Source organism: Zingiber officinale, chromosome 7B (genome assembly GCF_018446385.1).
Source record: "Zingiber officinale cultivar Zhangliang chromosome 7B, Zo_v1.1, whole genome shotgun sequence".
NCBI classification, from domain to species: domain Eukaryota; kingdom Viridiplantae; phylum Streptophyta; class Magnoliopsida; order Zingiberales; family Zingiberaceae; genus Zingiber; species Zingiber officinale.
In genome coordinates, this window is record NC_055999.1 from 76,794,331 (window position 1) to 76,803,049 (window position 8,719).

Consider the following 8,719-nt stretch of genomic DNA (forward strand, 5'->3'; position numbering starts at 1 on the left):
TTTATTATTTTTTGAAAATAGTGAATTGCTATTTTTTTCTCCCGCACTACTAATCCAAGACCAAGTCTTGGAACATTTGTTTTTTTTCTTATTGTGTGTGAGATTTCTCCTTTTGAATGGTCCGCCAAGAAGGTTACAGTCAAGCCCTCCCGCCTTTTTTCTCCGGCGAAGATTTCGGCTATTGGAAGAGCTAAATGGAATACTATCTGAAGACCGAGATAGAGATATAGATAATCATCCAAATCGGTCTTGTGCTTCCACTCGACGGCGCTGGCAAACTAGTATCATGCGAAAACTGGGACACGAGTCTAATGAAGAAAATCGAGGCTGAGGCCAAGGCAACTCGAGCCTTATAATACGGCTTGACAAAAGAAGAGTTGAACCGGGTCTGCCCCTTCAACAGTGCAAAGTAGTTGCGGAATAAACTAATCGAGCTACACGAGGGCACTTTCGACACGAAGATAAGCAAACGAGATTTAATACTAAATAAATTATATAAAATAAAAATGTTGGAAGGTGAGTCAGCGAGCCAGCTATAGGGGGTGAATCTTCTGGACCAGGAATTCCTGGTCCGCCCCTGGACCACAAACCTCATATAAAACTGGTATCCTCACGTGGAACGCATGTGCACACGCTAGTGCCCAACAGCCAAACGCCCTATCCTCCAGCGTCGAGCCCTAGCCTCCAGCGTCGAAGCGTCGCCTCCCTCCAGCGCCGAAGCCCTAGCCCCGTTGCCTCCCTCGTCGCTTGCGGCCTCCCTCCAGCGTCGAAACCCTAGCCTTCAGCATCGCTCAACGCGAAAAAACCCTAGCCTCTCTCGACCTCCAGCGTCGCATCCCTCCTCCCTCCCGCTGCCTCCCTCCCGTGGCCTCCAGCGACATCTTGCGGCCTCCTCCTCCAACGTCGTCTCCCTCCAACGACCTCCCTGCTGCGTCGCCGACCTCCAGGGGCCTCCAATGACTTCCCTGCTGCATCGCCGACGTCCTCAGCGACCTCCCTCCAGTGTCTTCCCGAATGCGACCTCCCTCCCTGGAGCTCTGCGACCTCCGACGGCCTCCCTCCCTAGGCGGATCGTTGACGCTCGGGTCCTGAATAAAATTAAGTATGGTCTCTAAAAGCTCGGGTCTTGTTCGATGATTTCATGCATGTCCAAACTTTCTAATTTTTTTTTTGTAAAAAATAATTGGTAGCAGTAGTGACTTAGGGTGCTAATAGTTTATAAGTCAAACAAATACCTATTTACTTTTCATGGTTTCACAATGAGTTTCATTGGCCAATTTAATGGTTTTTTGATGAAGCTGTCCAAATTATTAATTTACATAAATAAAAAAATTATGATGAAGCAGATTTAATCTGTTTTCATTTCTCAGTTTTTTTTTTTTTTTTGTGTGTTACAATTGCTACTTGATTTCCACAAGTTTAATTGTTGTAGTTACTAGTGATTTTGGACTTTGCCGACCAGTTCCCAAGTGCAATAGTGGTTGAAAACTTCTCATATCAGTTAGTTGCAAACCTGAATTTTGTATACTTAGAACATTATTTAGTTGCAAACCTGAATTTTGTTTGCTTGGAACATTTTTAGATGCTTCTTTTGTCATTGTTTTTTTTTATACCTAAATTCGTTGTGTTTTTTTTCCCACTAGATCAAAGTAATTAATATGAAGGGTGGATCTACGAGTTGTCGTCATTTGAATTTTGAAGAAAATGAAGCTAGTCGAGAAGGTGACTTTGATGTTATTAATGAAGGTAATAAGATTCATATTGGGAATGTATGGAGTTTCAATATATTAAATTTTACTTTTTATACATTTTTCTATGTTTGTTTGATTTTATAGGCTTAAACATTGAAACGGATTTGGATATACCACAAATGGGGTTGGAATTTGATACAGAAGAAGATGAATATCAATTTTATTTGACATATGCTAAAAAAAGTTAGATTTGGCATAAGGAGAGGTAAAATCCACAATGATAAATTGGGTAAATTACTTGATAGAGTTTTTTATTGTTGTGCCCAAGGCAAAAGAAGAAAAGACAAACATGATCTTTATGTCAAAGCAAGTCGTGATGAAACTAGGTTTGGTTGTGAGGCTAAAATGAAAATTAGTAATCGGAAAAAAATAAGTTTACTGTGGTGCAATTTGTTAAAGAGCATAATCATTATCTCTCAAGTCCAAACAAAACTCACCTCTATAGAAGTCATAGAAATATATCTTTTTTGCAGCGAAACAGATTGAGTTGCAAGTGATGTGGGAATCTCCCCAAAAGCATCTCATGATCTTATGGTGAGACAAGTAGGTGGGAGGGAGAATTTAGGATTTATTCCTGAGGATTACAAAAATTACTTGCGATCCAAAAGAACAATAAATATGAGAGTTGGGGATACAGGGAGTGTATTGGAGTATTTGTAGCAAATGCAGTTTGATGATCCTAATTTTTTTTATGCTATTCAAGTTGATGAAGATGATTTGATTACTAATATTTTTTGGTCTGATGCTAAGATGAGAGCTGATTATGCTACTTTTGGAGATGTTGTTTGCTTTGACACAACCTACAGAAAAAACAATGAAGGTCGGCCAATTGCGTTGTTTGTGGGTGTAAATCATCATAAACAATCGATACTTTTTGGTGTCGCTATATGATGAAACTAGTTTGACTTTTGAGTGGTTGTTTAATACATTAACTAAAGTTATGGGTGAAAAAAATCAACTATTATTCTTACAGATCAAGATGCAGCAATGGCAAAGACATTAGCTTCTAAATGGCCTGAAACACATCATCGTTTGTGCATTTGACACATTTATCAAAATGCCGCCATACATTTGAGTGGAGTTTTTTCTCAGTTTAGAGACTTTGCTAAAGATTTTGCCTCTTGTGTATATGATTTTGATGAAGAGGAAGATTTTATTTCAGCATGGAACATGATGTTGGTCAAGTATGCACTTGAAGACAATGATTGGTTGAGGCGCATGTACAACATAAAGGAAAAATGGACTTTAGTATATGGACGATAAATGTTTTGTACAGATATGACTACAACTCAAAGAAGTGAGAGTATGAATAGTATTGTGAAAAAATATGTCACTTATAAACACAAGTTTTTAGACTTCTTCAATCACTTCCAAAGACTCCTTGATGATCGTCGATATGAGAAATTAAAAGCTGATTTCAGATCAAGTACAACTGTTCCATATTTAATGTTTCCAATTGAGATTTTAAAGCATACTAGTGAAATTTATACTCCTGAGGTATACAAGTGTTTTCAATAAGAGTGGTGCTTATCTCATGATTCTAGTCTTGAAATTTGTGAGGATGTTGATACATTTACAAAATATAAAGTTACTCCTCACAAAAAAGAGAAATCATCATATAGTTACACTTGATAAGAAGTCTGGAAAAATTGAGTGTAGTTGCAGAAAATATGAATTTGCTAGAATTTTGTGTTCTCATATTCTAAAAATATTTACATGGAATAATATCATGAAGATCCCAAGTCAGTATGTACTGCAAAGGTGGACAAGAAAAGCAAAAATTGGATATTTTGGAGTTAATGATTCAATGGCCAACAATACTAGTTTGGATCCAAAAGTACTTCAAAACATGCGATACAAAGATTTGAGTGGGTTGAATGTTCAGTTGGTTACCAAGGCAGCAGAAAGAGATGACACTTACAAGATTGTTAAAGATGTTATGCTGAGCTTGTGTAAGATGGTGGATGATAAATTACAAGTTAATGAATCTAATATCCAACAATCAAAAGTGAGCCAAGAATCTTGGGAATTTGATTATGGTAAAGGGAACTCTACTGGAGTGAAAGGAATTAAAACCAAGAAGAAAATAGGCTCAGGTAAAAGGTTGAAAGGTGGGTTAGAGAAGACGTCAAGGAAAAGAAAAGCATCGAGTAAAACAAATCAAGCTTCAACGATTGTAATGGTTTTTACTCCATAACTTCCAACTTTTTATTTATTTGGTATTATTTGTTGTTAAATTTGAACAACTTAAATTAATTTTTTTTCCATACACAGGGTGTAGATCAAACTAATTCCAGCATGACCATCGTACAATGTAACCGGATCAATCAGCAAGTTGGTATTTGTTTGACTTATGTTAATCTAAGAAAACTTATGTTATAACTATCTAAAACTGTATTTTATTTTTTTTGTTATAGCCTATTAATTTCTCATCAATTGGTAGCTCCATTGATAGTGTTAATATGACTGAGACTCAATTCCCACCATTATTGGCATCAGAACTTTCTTAGGTATTCATTCCTCCTTGTACAACACCGTTACTTCCATGTTCCATATTACTGCACTAATTGCAACTGGAAATGCTTTCACTGATGCTATAGTTAGCTGCATTTCCCATTGCTGCACTGATTGCAACTTTAATTGCTTTCACTGATGTTGTAGTTAGCTGCATTTGCCATTGCTGCACTGATTGCAACTTTAATTGCTTTCACTGATGTTATAGTTAGTATACACTTGATAATACACTTGATACTAATATGTTATAGGTGCATCAACCATCTCATCTTGGTTATTGTCCTACAAATTATCTGGAATAATGCTACGAAAGGTATGGTGACTTTTTTCCTTCGGTTTGATGATTAAAGTGTGTATGTAATGTTATAATTTCAAATATTGTGCATTTTGTAGATTTTTATAAAATTTGGAAGCTAGTTTTGCTCAACTAGTAGTAGGTGATATATGACTGGTATTCGGATGGCTGGTTTTGCTCAATTGGTAGTAGTTGATATATGGCTGGTATTCGGATGTCATTCGGCTGGATTTGTCCACTTCTGGATTTGTACTCAGCTGGAAAATTTCCTGGGGCTGGTTTTGTCTCTTTTTTTTTTTTTGAGCTGCTTGGTTGGACAATTCGTTCAATTTCACCAGAAAACAAATAACTGATCATTTGTATCACTTCTGTCTTTTGAGCCACTAAATTCTCTAGCAATTCATGAATTCTGTCTTATGATATATCTTTGGAATTGATACTTGAAAGGCATTCGAGATTTACAGAGCTAATGAAGTAAGAAAATGAATGCTACACATATCATTTGCAAACGTTTAAATCATATAAAAGGTGGAATGTCAATGTCTTGGTTAGGGATGTAAATGAGCCGAATCGAGCCGAACAGTATTAGACTTAAGCTCGGCTCGTTTAAGTTATATTCGGGCTCGAGCTCGAATCGAGTTTTTATCACAAGGCTTGAGCTCGGCTTGTTTTAGAATTATCGAGCTCGCGAACAGTTAGAGCTCGACTCGATTATCAAAGTTAACGAGCCTAACTCGTTAAGCGAGCTCGAGCTCGTTTTCAGGCTCGTTTTCGGGCTCGTTTAGAGCTCGTTTTTTACTCGTTTTAGAGCTCATTTTTTGACTCATTTTAAAGCTCATTTTAAGGCTCGTTTTAGAGCTCTTTTTTTTTTGCTCGTTTTAAAGCTTGTTTTTTTGGCTCGGTTTAAGGCTCGTTTTTTTGGCTCGCGAGCCTATAAATGAACATGTTCGCGAACTCATGAGCCAAATATTCTTAAGCTCGAGCTCGGCTCGATAAAACTGTCGAGCTCGAAATCGACCTCGAGCTCGGCTCGATAAGATAAATGAACGAACTCGAACGAACTTTTTACCAAATCGAATTTCGAATATCTCGTGAACCGTTTGATTCATTTACATCTCTAATCTTGGTTAGCTTAATTGCAAAAATGTTGCAATAAGCAATAAGATATATTAAATTATGAGCCTATCACAACATTAGTTAACAGCATGAGGAAGACATTACTCAAGCAAGTCGTTGACTTTTCCGCAATGTGTGCAGTAGTAGCTACCATCCAAACTTAGAGAGCTCCCACTATTCATAATGCCAACTCTTTCATTCTTCAGTGCACACTCAAGATGGCATGACAGACCGCATGAATTACCTTGCGAGAAAGTTTCTAAGCTACAGCACAACCAAAGACTCGGGTCCTTATTGTCATCATACTTGTGGCGGATACAGCACGAACAACGCTTACAAAACACATCCTCAACGTTCATTGTAGCTCTGCAAGCTAGATTCTGATAGTATATTGTGTTACTGATACCTTCATTCCCTCCATTTGTGACAACACATAGACGCAAGGGGTGATCATTCTTTCTGTCTTTTTTGCAGAGGTTGAGGGAGAGGAGAAGCAAATCAACATGTTTACAAGACCAAATAGATAATAGAATAACAATGGGAATTAACTAGAAATACATTAACAATAACCATTAGCCAACTGCTATAATTTTAGGATATCATAAACTTTGGTCATTCCATGAAATCAATGCCATTAATACAATGTCACAAGCGTCATATAAGCGCCACACCATTTAGAATTATATCACAATATCAAATTACATCAAAAAATAAGTTACATCAACTACATACTCATCATCACAATCCAAGTACATACAACTACAAAAATAGCAACTCTAAATTTTCTATTCAATGAACATATTTCATCACTCAACTGCATTATTATATGATTGTTATTCTCATCATCTAGAACTTCCTTGTATTCAACTCCACCCTTGTAACTAGTATATTTCTTCAATTCACTAATCTTCAACTTTAATTTGTTGTTATTCTTCTTCAACTCATTAATAATTGTCTTACTTCTCTCTGACGGTTCTGGGTCATACCATAAGAAGAAGTCACATCCCCTTTGTTGAATTTCAAATTAACTTAATCAAAACTCAATAATAAAAAAACTCACAATACCGTGTTGATATAACAAAAACTTACTCTATATTTTGGACATAAAAAAAATCACCTTCCTGGATTAGATTCTGTCCATGATGTTTGGAGAATAGCTCGTAACCCACAATTACATAATATGTGGGGAGCTTCACATTGCTCATCGTTCATATACCGTCGAGTGAAAGATGATGCTGATGAAGAGCCAGATGCCATGATTTTTTTTTCTTGTACCTGAACAATACCAATATGCGAAAAAGGCATAAATTAGATGATTGTATAAGATAAACTACAAGGCAAAGTGGTTGTTGTCAATTTGGATCCTTTGGCTTGCAGAACAGTGAGTGTTGTCAATTTGGATCCTTCAAATGATTTGTTGTCGTATCCTTTGAATTCAATCTTATTCTACTTATTTATATTAGCGTTGCAAGTTCTGTGGCTTGAATGTTTTCTTTTGACTAGTTAAAATAAATATGAATCATGAATGTGCCGTGAAAAAATTGCCTAAACTAGCATAGGACTATTACATAATGAAAAAAATCAACTTCTTCTTGACTTTGCTATCTCAGTTAAGGCGCTTATAATTTTATTTAACATAAGACAATTGATTGTCAAAATGATGGGGGGTTTCCCATCAATTTCTGCTCTCTTTGGTTTAACTCGATGACTGGATAAGTCATTGTTCAAACTATGAAATGGAGGCAGAGACTAAGTCTAAAAAATACAAGACTTATCTAGTCATCGAGTTATCTAGTAAAGAATAAAAATTTTAAATGCTGATTTAATTTCCCTGTAAATGACACATTAACACATTGGATAGCCAAATTATTTAGGAATTGTTAGCATTATGAAAGACAAAAGTGTAATATGCTTGCATTGACGGTCCACTTAATTCTTTTTAGATAGGTCTAGTTGTATCCTATGCAATTCAAATTTTGCAGGAAATACTACTACACTTGATGATTATTTGTTTCCTTTTATCTACTTGTACTGTATATGCATACCAGCAACAATTCTGAGATGCCAGTCGCTAGAGGCCGCTGGAGGTGGAGGACGAGAGGTTGTTGGAGGTCCCTGATGCTAAAGGGAGGCAGCGCTGGAGGTCGGCGATGCACTGGAGGTGGAGGCGCTGGCTGGAGGGGGTCGCTGGAGGTCGTCACGGACACTGGAGGTCACGAAGGTCGCAAGAGGGAGGTCGCCGCGATGCTGGAGGCCGCTAGAGGTCGTTGCGATGGAGGTCGGCGCTCGAGGTCGTGGGAGGGGAGGTGCTGGAGGGAGGGAGGGAGCGGGAGGGAGGTCGCAGGCGACGAGGGAGGCAACGGGGCTAGGGCTTTGGCGCTGGAGGGAGGCGACGCTTCGACGCTGGAGGCTAGGGCGTTTGGCTTTGGGGCGCTAGCGTGTGCACATGCGTTGCACGTGAGGATACCAGTTTTATATGAGGTTTGTGGTCCAGGAGCAGACTAGGAATTCCTGGTCCAGAAGATCCGCCCCCGCCAGCTACATGCTCGCATATAAGATCTTCTGAATGGACTCCACGCGATCGGACAGAAAGTGAAAAACCACGATGTCATAAGGTACGCACTGAACACTTTTCCAAGGAACACCTTGTGGGCATCAATGGTAGATGCTTACAAGGTATCTAAGGACCTTTCCTCAATTAGACTAGATAAACTCCTTTCAGAATTCGAACTTCATGAACATACTAATGTGTGCCCGGCCGAGCAAGGTATTGCTTTGATTGCAGGTACAAGTAGAAAGAGGGAACCAAAAATCAAGCACCGAACTGAACCTGAATCCGAAGATGAATCGGATCTCGAAGGTGAAATCACCATCAAACTAGTTAAACTAGTTCGAAAAGCTCTCAAGAAGAAGAAGGCGACTCAATCGAACTCGAAGACCAAGTCTAGAGTTATCTACTACGGCTGCAACTAGAAGGGACACTACAAGTCTGACTGTCCAAACCAGAAGCAAGGAAAAAGGAAAGTCTTGAAGGCAATGTGGT